Here is a 16073-nt window from a genome sequence, read left to right as displayed (position 1 = left end):
CTTAACTTATTTTATTTTATTTTATTTTATTTTATTTTATTTTATTTTATTTTATTTTGGTGAATAATTTTCCTCATAGTATACATAAGAAGTATATATATCACATACACAAATACATAAACTCTTCCTTGTAAAAGAATTCAGCAGATATTACAAAGCATGAGAGTATTATGCAGAGCTGATCATCCGTCGCGTGCGGAGAGGGCAGAGATGTGACTAATCAACATGGTAATTATTTCTGCACTGGCATGAATTATGTTTTTCTTGCATTTCTTCTCTCTTTATTTCTGTCTTGCTTTTGTTTCAAGGAACTTGCGTGACATTGAGCAGAGTGAGGAGGAGGAAGAAAAATCCCCTTTTGGCAAGACATGGCTACATGCTGAATTTTCCCTACAGCTAGTTATATCTGAAGTTCTGCCTGCCCTCAGTATTGTTTGAGGGAGGAATTTGTATCATTTCCTCAGGACGTTTTGTTATCATTAATAAATCATTCTTTTTTTGGTAGTACGGTTTAGAGGATTCATCACTTTTTTTATGCATATTAAGAATAACACTGACCTTTATGTGTAAAACAATTCAGAGTGTTGTTGTTGAATCTGGGTTTTTGTATCTCCAGGTTTATGGTACAATCATGCGCTGGGATCATGAGTGGTACCACACCAATGGCCTGGAAGAACAATGCTACAGTAGGTGAGTGCTGAAATTGCACGTACACACGCACGCTATAACCAGTTGGCACGAGTCCACACCATCCCAAACATCCAGAGTTCCCAGTGAAAACAAGCCACTTCCTCTCCACCCATACCCCCTTGAGCGGGACGATAAGTTCAGAGTCTTGCAGCCATGGGAAATCTGGCTCCAAGATAAAGATTGTAGGGTTTTGTGGGAGGACCGGGCCATAGATATCAGAAGAGACAAAAGCATGTACAGGTACCAACAAATTCCAAGGCCAGTATTTCTAGATTCTGCAAACTGTCCAGTAAAGATTAGATTATGCTGCTGGTGACAGATTCCCAAAATGTCTCACAAATCGAAAACTCAGTTCCAGTTGGAATGTTTTTGGAGATAGAAAATAAATAAATAAAGTGGATTAAACTAAATGGTAAAAGGACTTGATTTTTATATAGTTTATTATAGTTAATTAAAATAAAACCATAAAAATAAATAAAATGAAATTTAAAAATTAAACTTATTTCAGCTAGTTGCCAAGTGACATTTCCCTTTTTTGTTTTATTTAAATTTAAATACTAAAAGAAGTCAAAAGTATGAAAAACTATGTAGACATTAAAGAAGAAGAAACAATTAAAAATGACAAAAACAACAAAAACCTAAACAAAACTACATTTTATTTGAACTACTAAATTAAAGAATTAATAAAAACAATGACTTAAAATAAAGTTACTCAAACCCAACAACTAAAACTTGAACTAAAATTAAAGTGGAAACAGAAAAGTATTATACTGGAAGTATTTCCAGAAAAAAAAAAGATTTAAGGTGAAGACTTGTTTCTATCTGTTGAAATAACACTGATTGTGATAGCAGGCGTTGCATGACATCTACACTCACAAATTGAAAATGGGAACTTATGTCATTTATGAAATTCTGTAGACCTCTTGTGCTGTGTGTGTTTATTTATTAAATATTCTAGCCAATAAGTTTGTTTTGTCAATATGTTTTGGCTGTTAAAATTATAGTCCTCTTAGCTCCATTTAAAAAGATGATGAAACTGTGACATACAGTTGGTTAACACATATTTTCCAGAAAAAAAAAAGATTTAAGGTGAAGACTTGTTTCTATCTGTTGGTTGTTGATTGGACAGAGGCAGATCTGAATGCCAGCTTGCGGTTAGCAATTTAAAAAACTGGAGAAGTCCAGTATACGTTACCAGAGCGATGACTGTTATTTCACTGGAATTATGAGGTCTGTTTTTTTTAATGAAACATGCACAGATGAATTGTTTAAAATAAGCTCAATAACATACATGCAGAACATAGATGCCAAATTTAACAAATTATCCCCTATTTAAATCTATTCCACAAGTTTCCCTTCAGAATCGCAACTAAAACTGTGAAGAAAGTGCAGTGATTTTTTAATTAATGTACTTCTTCACATAATACAAAATCCATCTCAACTCACACACAGCACCTAAACACACAGGCACTAATGAGCGTTCGGCTTCACTGGCTGTAAAATCTTTCTCATGTCCCACTGAGCTGTTAAGGAAACATGAATCTCCTCCAGCAGCAGGAGCCAGACTGCTCAAGCAAGACCATCTCACACTGTTGCCATAACACGGCAGGAATGTCACCAGCACTTAGGCTGGAACCATTCAATATGAACATTACAGTAGATGTCAAAGATGATTCGCAGAAATGCACTGAAGGACAGTGACCTTCATCTAACCCACTGAAAATGTGTGAGTGATAAAATATCAGTTGATTCATATCTTATTGGGATGAAGGTGAAATATTGCATCTTTGTAGGTTGGCAGCAGGTTACTGGTGGCTTTAGTTCTGTATAGATCAGAGATTTCATGTATAGTATTTTTCAAGACTTATAAATATCATATATATTTAAATACAATTAGGGCTGTCAAATGATTAATCATGATTAATCACATCCAAAATAAAAGTTTTGTTTACATAATATATGTGTGTATACTGTGTATATTTATTATGTATATATAAATACACACACATGCATGTATATATTTAAGAAGAATATGTTATGTTTATATATGAAATATATTTATATATAATATAAAATATAAGAATATAAATATATAAATGTATATACATGTAAATATTTTCTAAATACATAATTTATGTGTGTGTATTTATATATACATAATAAATATACCCTGTACACATACATATATTATGTAAACAAAACTTTTATTTTTCTTAAAATAGACATATTCCTGTAGTGGCAAATACAGCCATTCTAATTTCATATATATATATATATATATATATATATATATATATATATATATATACACACTTTCTATTTTAAATATATATATATATATATATATATAAAAAAAAAAATTCACTTGTATACTTTACACTTATAGTATTCTTACATATATATATATATATATACATATATGTATATATATATTTCACTTGTATACTTTACACTTATAGTATTCTTACGATAATAAGTAAGATTTTTTTAAAGATATAGTCATTAAGATTTTATTTGGGAAGGATGCATTACATTAAAAGTGACAGTACAGACTTTTACATTGTTACAAAAAAAATATACATAAATAGATAACAACATAATAAAAATAATAATAATAATAAGTAATTTCAAATACATTCTTAATAAATTTCTATTCATCAAAGAATCCTGAAAAAAAAAAAGAAGTATCACAGTTTACAAAAGATATTAAGCACCACAACTGGAATAAAATAATAAATTACATCTTAAAATACTCTACAGAAATTAATTAAATTTTAAAATATATTCAAACAGAAAACAGTTCTTTTAAATTGTAATAATATTTCACAATATTACTGTTTTTACTGTATTTTTACCAAATAAATAAAGTCTTTGGTAAGCATAAAAGTCTTCTTTAAAAAAAAAATAAAAAAAATTGTACCCACCCCAAACTTATTTTTGTCTTATTTTTGCTGTATTTGTATAGTTTTTTTCTTGTCTTTTTCCATATTATTTCCATAATATTTATTTTAATAATGTTATATTCATATCACTTGTTATTCTGTATCATCATATAGGGACACAAATGGCAGGTTTCATGTGAATAATGCATAAAATATTTAATCCTTTTATGGATAGATAATGTCATTGAGTTTTTAAGACAGAAGGGAGGAAAGAATTACTGGACCATGACCCTTTTGTTTGGGTTTTTGCATTCCCAAGTCCTCCAGAAGTTCTATGCTCTATTAATTCTGATATTTCTCTAATTAGATCGGTCATTTGTTTTGTCGCTGTGGACTGCAGATCAGTCCTTCTGTTGTGAAATGAAAAGGTCTCGGTGGAACAGAAGCTGCCCCTCGGCGGCCCCAAAAACACAAACCCGAATTCACCTCACCGCAGACCCTCTGCACACAAACACATAGTCGTGATTTGGGAGTTTTATCCTCATTAAGGCCTCATTACGTTACATTTTCTACAAAGCACAGAACTTTGTATTTTTTTACAGACCTGATGTCAAGCTTTAAATTTATCCTTTGACATTCATTTGAGTTCACATGAGTTCATTTAGCAGATTTCTTCAATTCGACCTTGGAAAAAAAGTGAAAAACTAAATGCAAGTGTTATATAAATTTACATAATTTATTTTTATTTATTTTAATTTAATTTAATTTTATTTTGATTTTTTGTGTTTTATTTTATTTTATTTTATTTTATTTTATTTTATTTTATTTTATTTTATTTTATTTTATTTTATTTTATTTTATTTTATTTTATTTTATTTTATTTTATTTTATTTTATTTTATTCTTTTAAAATTTCTCAGTGTAGTAAATTGTTGAATTCTGACAGTATGCATGTTTAAGGTCAGTCACCTCCGTAACGGTTGCTAGGGGTGTATTTGGTTGCTTTGTTGCTTCAGTGAGCGAGAAAGGAGAGGTGTTGCCACAGGTAATGTGAAAAGGAGAATGGCTGGCCTGTCAGTCTGGATTATATGTGTCTCGCTGCACTTTGATGTGCCGTGACCGTCTGAAGCAATGCACACACACTGCTTCCTGCCACTGCTGTGACTCTGTGTTTATACAAACTTTCTTAAGCTAGCAAAGATGAGATATCTCAGAGTTGACAGCCATGATGTATTTGCATGCTAATTATCATGCAGAGAGCTGTTTCAAACCTGTATGATTTTCTTTCCTTCTAGAAAACTGAAAGGAGACCATTAGCAGAATTTGCACTCTGATGTTGTCCTGTGAATCCTGACCAAAGGCTGCCAAGGTTAAAAAAGACTAACACTGGATAAAGTTTTCAGTTCAATTTAATTTGATTTGATTCAATTCAATCTAAAGATGATATCTTTAGAATTTTATAAATGATAGCAATTCTAATTTCAATTTCTAATTTTCAGAATTCTGTGAACATAGATTTTGTGTATAACCTGTAAAAACCCATTTCAATCTGCATCATCTGATCAAGTCTAAAAATATGTAATTTATATTTAATAAATGTAATAACCTTTTGAATATATATATATATATATATATATATATATATATATATAAATATATATATATATATATATATATACTTTATTTTAAGGTCCAAATTTTCACCATTAACTATTACTTTATGCCCCAATAAACTCCTAATTTGCTGCTTGTTATTAGTTAGTAAGGTAGTTGTTGGGTTGAATTAGGGATGTATAATATAGTCTTGTGCTTTATAAGTACAATAAACAGCCAATATGTTAATAATTGGCATGCTAATAAGCAAGTTAATAGTGAGAATTGGTCCCTATACTGGTCCCTATACAATTGTTTTAATTTAATTAAAATTGTAATATCTAATATTTTTAATATATATTTTCGTTTAATAAATTATTAATAAACTTTAAATATAAAATAAACTTTTAATAAATATTTAAATGTATTTCAGTTATATAATTTTGTTCATTTAAAATGTTTATAATTTTATTTTTTTGTAATATTTTATTTTTTAACTATTTTATTTTTATACATTTCATAAACTATTAAAATATATAATATATTAGGATTTTAGGATATAAGATATATAAAATAATATATAAAATTTAGATAAATTAATTTGTTAATTCAACAACAGTTTAATTTCGGATATATCTTTTTAATAAATATATACATAATATATAGTATATAAAGTTTTGTGATTATTTGTAAAAAATGTGCTCAAATAAGCAGATTTGCACAGTGTGAACAGCATTTATTCTATAAATGTGAATTTATGAATGACACGTGGAAAGACCTTCCTCTAGTCTTCATTTGTGTGTGTGTGTGTGTGTGTGTATATATATAACATATATAATTTTTGTGTTGGTGGATGACTGTATATGTGGGTGTCGGTCAGTAAGCTCTATGGATGTTTTTACGGTGCAGAACATTAAGTTCTTTGTAGTTTACACTAACTTCACAGAATTGGTGTCAGTGTGAATGGAACACACCAGACTGGATTGGCCAGATGAGGGGAAAGAGGCAGATCGCTCACACGCACACATACACCAACAGACATCCACGATACTGCTCTCTAGGATTACTGTCTCTTTTTTTATTGTGCTCTGGTCACTGTGACCGTGCGAACAATACAATACAATGTGCCAGAAGATCAGCTGCACTGCTCAGGTTAATTCAAGAATGTGAAAGTACAAGCCATGAGTCAGACAGGCAAAACTCTGCTGTATTGTTCTTGCTCTTTGTCACTGCACATGGAAGTTGAATTCGAGTTTCTGTCGTGTTCGTATTGTCTCAGTATTGCCATCGCTTAACCCTAGCAACTCCCTAACAACCATATTCTCACGAAAAGTACAGAGGGAGAGGAAATACAACTTTCTCTTCTGTCATGTCATGCTTTTGTGGATCTTAGAATTGTTGTTCTTCTTATCCTCCTTATGAACGAAATATTGATCACTCTAATTAATGAATTGAATAATGCTCAGAAAAAGAGAATAATTTCAAATAAATAAAATAATTTCAAATATATAAATATTCCACAAATAATGAATAATTGAATAAAATGCAAAATAGAAGTACCCCCTTTTTAACATAACAATTGTAAAATGACTAAATATGAATGAAATATTTCTGTATGCTCATTTAAATTTATTTATTTTACATATATTTTATAAATGTGCCATAAAATGGATGACCATTGGTAAAAAAAAAAAAAAAAAAAAAAAAAAACAAAGATCACACTGACTTCAAAGTTTTAGGATTTTGAAATTATAATATAGTTTTAAATAAATAAGTATTCCACAATTAATTTAAAATTTAATCAAATGCAAAATAGAAGTATTTCACTAATGCTTTCTGACTTTTTAACATAATTTTTTAATTATTTTGTTTTCTTTTTCTGATCCCCCTTTGCTATGGATTTTTTTTTTTTAAATATAACAATAAAATTAAATGACTAATTATGAAGTAAATATTTCTGTATGGTCATTTGAATATATTTATTTGACAAATATTTTATAAATATGCTATAAAATGGATGACCATTGATCAAAAACACACTGACTTCCAAGTTGTATGATTTATTTGGATAATATATTTTTACATACATAAATACATATGTACATACACAAGCAAATAAATAAATAAATACCATATAGAAATATTCCACTGTTAATTAATTATTGATTAATTTAAAAATACAAAGTAGTATTTTCACTACTGGACTTTTTGACTTTATTGTATCTAGCAAATTGTCATTTATTCCTGGTGCAAAACCACACTCTAGTATAATGTATTGGTAAGATGAGCAAGTACAATACTCTTTGCTAAATGAACTTTTATGACCTCTGTCCCTTATTTAACAATACAACTGCAGTATCTCATTTCACTGTGTTTACAGTTACACAGACACTGACAGGCAAAAGGCTCTTCATTTGTGACATAAACTCAGTATTCTCATATTTCTCTCTTATTAATGATTATTGTTACCTCAAAAGGGATAATGTGCTTCATTACTGGTTAGAATGACATTTCCTCATGCTTGTTTTTTTATTTTTGGCCTATTTATAGTGGCTTGCTTGTTTGTCTGTTTGTTTATTTCACCACTTTAATTTATTTTTTGACTATATATATATTTATTTAATACACCTATATTTTTTAAAGGGCATTTATTTATTTAATATACATTAATCTATGTATTTGTTTGTTTGTTTGTTTGTTTATTTATGTAACCTATTTTTTAAGTTTTGTTCATACTTTTGGGGGAATGTACTTATTTTTATTTTTGGCCTTTTTAGTGGCTTGCTTATTTATTTATTTATTTATTTATTTATTTATTTATTTATTTAATACACATTTATTTATTTACTTATTCATTTTGTTTGTTTGTTTGTTTATTACAATTGTTACATTTATTTTTGCACCATTAACATACTTACTCATTTAACATTCTACTTTGCGTCAAGTTTACAGTCATATTTTGTAAATGTTTTATTTATTTTAAGTATTTCTAAGACAGCTGACTGATATGCTGACATGGTAATGAAGGCCTTGTGATCGCACTCACATTTTCATAACAATTTGCGTCAAGTTTACACTCAAACCGTGCACCATTATCAGCCTTTCTCAGTTTACTTTCTACTTTGCGTCAAGTTTACAGTCATATTTTGTAAATGTTTCGTATTATCCTCTGATTGTATAATACTGCCCTTTCTCTGATCAACGTTTTGATTTCTCGCCAGCCAGTTGCCGTAGTGACAGTGGTAAATCTCTGCTTTAATTTACAACAGGGCGATAAATTCAACAGTTTTACTTCCGCCCTGTGACGCACTGTTGTTTCGTCTGTGTTTGTGTGTTGCTATTTGATGTTACATGATGATGATTGTTTACAGCTTCCATTAGTATGTGTAGTTGTCATTAATGAATCAGTTCACCCAAACATGGAAATTCAGTCATTTACTCTTGATTTTTGAAACGCATATTATTTTGTTTCATCCATGGAACTCAAAAACATTGTAAAAGCTGCTTTTTTCTATGCATTTTTTATTTGTTGTGTTTGGAGGAGTGCATTACATGCTAATGAAGTGATTGGGATTTTGTGCCGTTAACCAAATTTGCATAAATCAACTTGTAAAACAGCAGACCGTGCATGCAAATAAATAACGCAGTCATTGGGCACAACTTATCCATAGTGAATTTCCCCTCTAATCTAATACTGCTCATCAGTAATTTATTTTCCTTACAACCAAGGACTAAAATAAATGGCATTTGAAGAGCTAGCACTTATATTTAGATCTAAAGGCCACCAGATCATCAGATAATGGACTTTCCATGCACAAACATTTGCAGAATGTTCTCCTTTTTGCATGTTGTACGTACTGAAATCTCATTCATGGAAAACTTTGCAGAGTTGCATCGTTTCCTTAGCTGGTGTCTATCCATCCTCTCCAGTTTCAGTGACAGCTTCTATTATTCCTCTGACACTAGTCTTTGAGAGAGATTCCAGGAGATATTTTGTTTGTTTTGGACAGATCTTCTCTAGGGTGAAGATTGTATGGACTTGTTTGTGGCAGACGGTGTGAATTTGCTTTTGTATGTAAGAAAATGCAATCTATCCTGATGGTGGCTGGAGATCACTGTGGTGCCATTTTGTCTGTGTCTATTATCAAGCGATTTACAACTTCCTTGTATTTTGTTATGTCACCCAAAAGCAAAGAAAAAAGGCTGAAGTTCATGAAAAGACAGGTTAATATGAGCCGAGGATCCAGTGTCATTTTGATATTGATTCACACGCAAGATCCTGCAAGATGCTGGAAACTATGTTTTCATTGTACATGGACACGAAAAAATATATTTTTGCAAATATTTAGTCTTACTGCCAGGATAAGAATTATTTTATATTGTGTAGAGGTCAAGTATTAATTTGTATTTTTGTGATAACCTTACATTTGGTCATTATTACATTTTTATTTGTATTTTTTGCATGATTTAACTGATTCAGATGCAATAGATTTAGATTAATATTTTTAGAAAATTGGAGGATTAAAACTGAAATAAAATTTAAATAAAAAAGTAGACATATAAGCAAATGTAAGACAAAATTACTAAAAATGACAAAAAAAAAAAAAAACACATTTACTAAAACCTAAACTAAAATGAAAAATAAAAACTGATTCAAAGTATTAATAAAAACTATATTATTTCTCTCTCTCAATTTCAATTTTCAATTTAGGTGAGCTTTATTGGCATGACAAAAACTACAAAATTAAATTTGTATTTCCAAAGCAAATGCAGCTGGGCTGCTTACAAATAGTGAACATATGTATTAACAGAAAGAGAAAGAATAATAGTAATTGTAATAAGAAAAAATTATAAAAAGTATTAAGCATGTAGTGCAAAATGAATTAGTGTATGTAAGTGTATAAGTTAGAAATAAAATAAAGTAAGATTAAGTATTAGATTTACAGAGGCAAAATATAAATCTAAGTAATATAATACAGTAATATGGCATAATATAATCTATATGTGCTGGAAACATCAGATAAGGGCAGATTGAGTGTTTTCTCTTCTATCATGGCAGGCAAACACACAGCAGTTCTTCTCTTACAGTCCTCTGAGTTGAAGTTTCTCCTGGTTCGAAAGAGTTTTAAATGTCTGATTTATCTGCTGTATTTTATCATAGAACACTGTCGGTATGTCCGTGTATTTGGAGCATTCTGTTAGGAAGTGCAGTTGTGTTTCCATCTGATTCAGATCACAGTGTGAACACAATCTCTGCTCCGGTGGCAGCCTTGTTTTTCTGTGTCTGCCCGTCTCTATCATCAGCTTGTGTCCTCTGAGTCTGTATCTGGTCCGCGTGCTTCTCAGTTTCTTATCTGACACTGTGTACAGATACTCTGCCATACTATACTCTCTCTTTAGGGCCAAATAGCATTGCATTTTACTCTGTTGTTGTGTTTGGGTTTGCCAGTGAGTGATGTACTTCTGTTTGATTTGTGCAGTAATCTGATTGATTCTGATGTTGTGATTCAGAGCATCAGTAGATGTTAGTGAAGCATTAGGACTGAAGCTCTGGATCAGGTGTGGGAGGTGACTGCTTTCTTTGCTTATCTCTTGGTATTGTAGGGCTTTATAATGATACGATTGGGGGTCACTGAGTTTCAGATGTTTCCAGAATTTAATTGCCCTTTTTTGTATATTTATGATTAGAGGATATTTGCCTAATTCTGCAGGGTCTCAATTGGATGTTTTTCCCATTTGGTGAAATCTTGATTTGGATTTGTCAGTGGACCCCACACCTCACTGCCATAGAGGGCAACGGGCTCAATTACTGATTCTAATATTTTCATCCAAATTCTAATAGGGATTTCTATAGGGCATTGCCGTTTTATGAGGTAGAAGGCCCTGTGTGCTTTATCTCTCAGTTCATTCACAGCATGATTAAAGTTTCCTGTGGATGTGATTTTCAAACCCAGGTAGTTGTAGTGTGTGCTATCTGGTTAGTGCCTAATGTAAATGTGTGTTGTGTTTCCCTGGGATCTGGATCTTTTCTGAAAGACCATGATTTTGGTTTTCTTCAGGTTGACTGTCAGGGCCCAGGTCTGGCAGTATTGTTCTAGCAGGTCCAGGTTCTGCTGTAAACCATGTTGAGTAGGAGACAGCAGAACCAGATCTTCTGCATACAGCAGGCATTTGATCTGTGAGTGGTGTAGGGTTAGGTCAGGGGCTGCAGATCACTCCAGACTGTTCGCCAGTTCATTGATGTAAATGTTAAATAATGTTGGGATTAAGCAGCAGCCCTGTCTCACTCCACACTCTTGGGAAAGATACCTCGTACGTATGGTTGCTGATTTTTATGCCACATTTACTTTCAGTATACATTGATTTTATAAGGTCATAGGTTTTACCTCCTATGCCACTTTCAATAAGTTTGTAAAATAGTCCTTGGTGCCAAATTGAGTCAAAATCTTTTTAAGTAAATAAAGCATGCATATATTTTACCTTTATCTTGGTTTTCATGTTTTTCAATTAGAGTATGTAATGTATAGATGTGGTCAGATGTACGGTAATTTGGTAAAAATCCAATTTGACTTCTGCTCAGTACATTGTGTGTGGTGATGAAGTCTAATAGTTGAACATTTATTATCCTACAGAATAACTTTCCCAGGTTGCTGCTCACACAGATGCCTCTGTAGTTGTAAGGATCAAATTTATCTCAGTTTTTAAAGATTAGTGTGATCAAGCTTTGATTCCAGATGTCAGGGAAGTAACCTACACTCAGAATCACATTGAATAGTTTTAGAATGGCCAATGAAATTTACTGCTTGTGTGTTTTATCATTTCATTTAATATCCCATCAGGTCCAGATACTTTTCTGAGTTGGAGGTTTTTGATTTTTTCTTCAAGTTCTTTATCAGTTATTGGGAAATCTAATGGGTTTTGGTTATCTTTGATTGCTAATTCTAGTTCTCCCAATTGGTTGATTGTTTGATTTTGTTTACAGTTTGTGTCTGTTTGTACTTTATTAAACAATGGTTGGAAATGACTTTCCCATATTTCTCCATTTTGGATTGTCAATTCTTCATGATCAGTTTTTTTGTTCCAATTATTCAGATTGTCTGTCCAATTATTCCAAAATTGTTTTTTTTTTGTATTGTGTTTTTTTTTTTGGTATATTTGTATTGTTTTAGTGTTTCATAGTAAAGAAGGCAAATCTCTGCATTATTTGGATCTCTGTGTTTCTGATTTGACAGTGTTCTCAGTTTTTTGCGAATAGTTTGGCAGTCCTGATCAAACCAATTTTTGTCATTTTTGTGTATTAGATTTTTTTTTAATTTTTTGTTTTCAATTTGGATTGTTTTGCAGATTTTTCAAATATCTTTGACGGCAATATTGACACCTTCATTAGTGTGAGCATAGGTGTTATTTAGAAAGTTATCTATCAGAACTTGTATTTTTTTGGCTGCTAAGTGCTTTCTGATATTTTCAGCACTGTTTTCAGTATGGTTTTCTGATATTGTACAGTTTACTGGGCTTCGTGTTAATGTTATTTTCAGTCTTTTTGAGATACACAGTGATTTGACTGTGATCAGAAGGGTAACAGTGAATGATCTGAGAGATGAAGGATCTATGTCTGTTATCAAATAATCAACTGTGCTATTCCCCAGAGGTGAGCTAAATCTGAATCTCCCTAAAGTGTCTCCTCGTAACCTACCATTGATGATATACAGACCCAGGCTTCGACAGAGCTGCAGGAGGTCTTTTCCATTCTTATTTACTATATGATCATGGTTATGTCTGTGGATATGGGAGAATGTGTTATTAATAACAGTCAGTTTGTTGTTGATGTATTTGCTCCCTTGTGTGTCTGTGAAGTCTGGCTGTAGTCCTGTTCTTGCGTTCAGGTCTCCACAAGATAACCATCTGTAGCTTATATTCATCTAAACAGATCATGCCTCTGGTATGGGATTTGCATTGAGGGAAAGAACTTTTACATAAAATTTTCCACAAGTATAGCATATCGATCCGACGTCATCATTTGACATAAATAAACACTTTTGTTAAAACTGTTCCTCTTTTTATATTTAGCACAGTCATAACCGTGAAGTTTCTTCAGAAATGCTCCGGTGATGTGATACTGGAGTAAGAAGGGGCAACAGTTTCATGTTTCTATCACTCAGAAAAAGACATCTTTCATTAGATACCTTATTAATGACCATCTGAAACTCATTATGAAGCAGACAGAGCATGAGAACTCTAATCGCATGTTCGTGGTGCCTTTTGCATTGCCTCAATGACCATAGTCATATGCACATTTATAAAAATTATTTATACATTATAAAGTTTATAATTAATGTTATGAATATTGCATAGTATGAATTTGAAATTAATGTTGAATGTTCCTCCATGTGACCTTCAGTAAGTACATTTTTCTTACGAAATTGATACTTTTAATAAGCAAGGATGCATTAACTTGATCAAAAATGACAGTAAAGACTGATACATTTATTTAGTTGTAAAACTACTCAAATACATAAATATTTCCCCCCAAAATATGTATATATATATATATATATATATAAAAAACACACCCACACAAAAAAAAAAAACACACACACACACACACCCACACATATATATATATATATATATATATATAGACAGTAATGAGAAATGTTTCTTGAGCAGCCAACTGACATATCAGAATGATTTCTGAAGGACAATGTGACACTGAAGACTGAAGTAATGATGCTTTTGTGTCAGAAATACATTCAAATAGAAAACAGTGCTTTTAAATTTTAAAAATGTTTTACAATATTTCAGTTTTTATTGCTGTTTTTTTTATATCAAATAAATGATCACTTGGTAAGCATAAAATATTATTTTATTTATTTATTTTTTTAATCGCACCCTAATGGTTGGGTTGAGCGTGATGTCAAAACATGATGTTGTATATGATTTCATAACATTGTATTAATTGTGTTATAGATATACCATTCGGTATTGAATTAATTATATTTCTAATTTTCTTTTTTTCCACAAAGCAGGCTACAACTGAGCATGGTATGCTTTCTCCATAAAGGATAGATGTGGTATGCATGGAAATTCTTGCTGGTCTTTTCATCCGGATCAGTGCTGGTGTTTTTAATGGTATGTGTTGTTATTGGGTGTGGAGTGTGTAGTTAATGTCCATAAGCCCATCTGGTTTATGATGTGTTGGTATCCCTCTCACTCCATGACTCTAATGGAAACATTGACTCAGGTAATCAACAGCCTGAGGAGGGAGAAAACAGTCAGCGTTCAGCTGGAGTGACTTCAGCGTTGAGTGATATACAATCACTAATCATAAAGGATGCAGGAACTTCCTGTCTACATTCTCAGTCTCTGACTGAGGGCCTCGTTCACTTCTGCCTGTCCAACTGTGCAGGTATCCAGAGTCCAATGCAGTGGCTGAAGTGTTACTGTGTTACTGTGCTTTTGTGTTCTGTAGTGGTTGCCTACTAGCCCAAGTCGCTTAACCCTATAAATTCTATTGTGTTATATTTGATACATGGATTTCTAAGGCCTTTTTAAAACTTTGCTGTTGTACACAAACTAGGCTACTACTTGTCTTTCTGGCATCTGATTTAAAGTTTATACTTTTTAGTAAGCAAAAGGCCTCTTCGTAGAATTATAAAAACGGCTACTTTCAGGATGCAGTTCACGTGTCTTTCTGCCGTGAAATCTTTACCGATTTTAGTAGACATAAGAATAAATGTTATATTATTAGTAGTATGTCAATATGATCACTTGCTAGACAGAAGCAACTTATTATAGGTTTACTTGATCATACATACATGATTGTTTTTAGAAAAACCATGTTAAAATTTGAATATCAAATATAATAAATCAGGCTTTTGTGTGTGTTATCTCTCAGTCATATGTATTGTGTTAAATTGTATGTTTTGCCCCCATAAAAATGGCAGGGCTTTGATCATAAACGCAAGCATTTATATAACATCTAAATATTTTTGGGATTAAGCTGTTCCATATATATTTATGCATTTAGCAGATGCTTAAAGCGACTTACAGTGCATTCAGGCTGTACTTTTTTTTTTTATCCGTATGTGTGTTCCCTGGGAATTGAACCCATGACCTTTTGCGCTGCTAACACAATGTCCTACCACTGAGCCACAGAAACTATATATATATTTCCAGACACTAGCTACTATTCATTTCTTTTGGTGTAACATTTGATGAAAAAAAAACACACTTTGTCAAAACAACTTGATCATCTCATGGATGTGTTGACTTAATGTCTACTGTAATTATAAAATGATAGCAAAGTTGCCACTTTCAGTGCAGGTAAATAATAAGAAAGTTTTTCTGCTCTTGTTTAGTAACTCAGTTTCATCTTTGATGATATCACTCTTAATCATATTGCTTTATTGCTAACAGTAACGCAATGCAATTTAATGATTTAAATTTGGCAATACAAGTTTTGACTCACTGATTCCACACAGACACAGTGGTGTGAACCGAGGAAACATGTCCCTGCTGAATACAGTATTTGTGTTTGGTGCATGGTTGAAAGCAGGTGTGGAAGTATGCTGAGATTTCTTCCAAACCACAGAGTGTGTTTGTGTAAGGTGGTAAAAATGACGCAATATCAGCAGATCTTGTGTTACATAAATGACACATTGACCCAGTGCCACTATTGCTGTTGACTGCCGTGTTGCTTTGGCCTTGTTTTTAAATTAAATTTACAGTATGCTGTATCCTGAACACTTGCTCAAAAAGAACATCCGATTATGCCATTTGCTTTTCTCATGCAAAATATATTCATGTAAGACTGTAAGAATAATAGATCCGCACACTTGCTGGATGTGTTGTTGCGCAGGTGTTATCTGAGCTATTTAGACAGAAGGTGACCCGAACGCCGTGCTGTCTG

Source organism: Cyprinus carpio, chromosome B13 (assembly GCF_018340385.1).
Source record: "Cyprinus carpio isolate SPL01 chromosome B13, ASM1834038v1, whole genome shotgun sequence".
Taxonomy (NCBI): domain Eukaryota; kingdom Metazoa; phylum Chordata; class Actinopteri; order Cypriniformes; family Cyprinidae; genus Cyprinus; species Cyprinus carpio.
Note: the sequence above shows the minus strand (reverse complement) of the source record.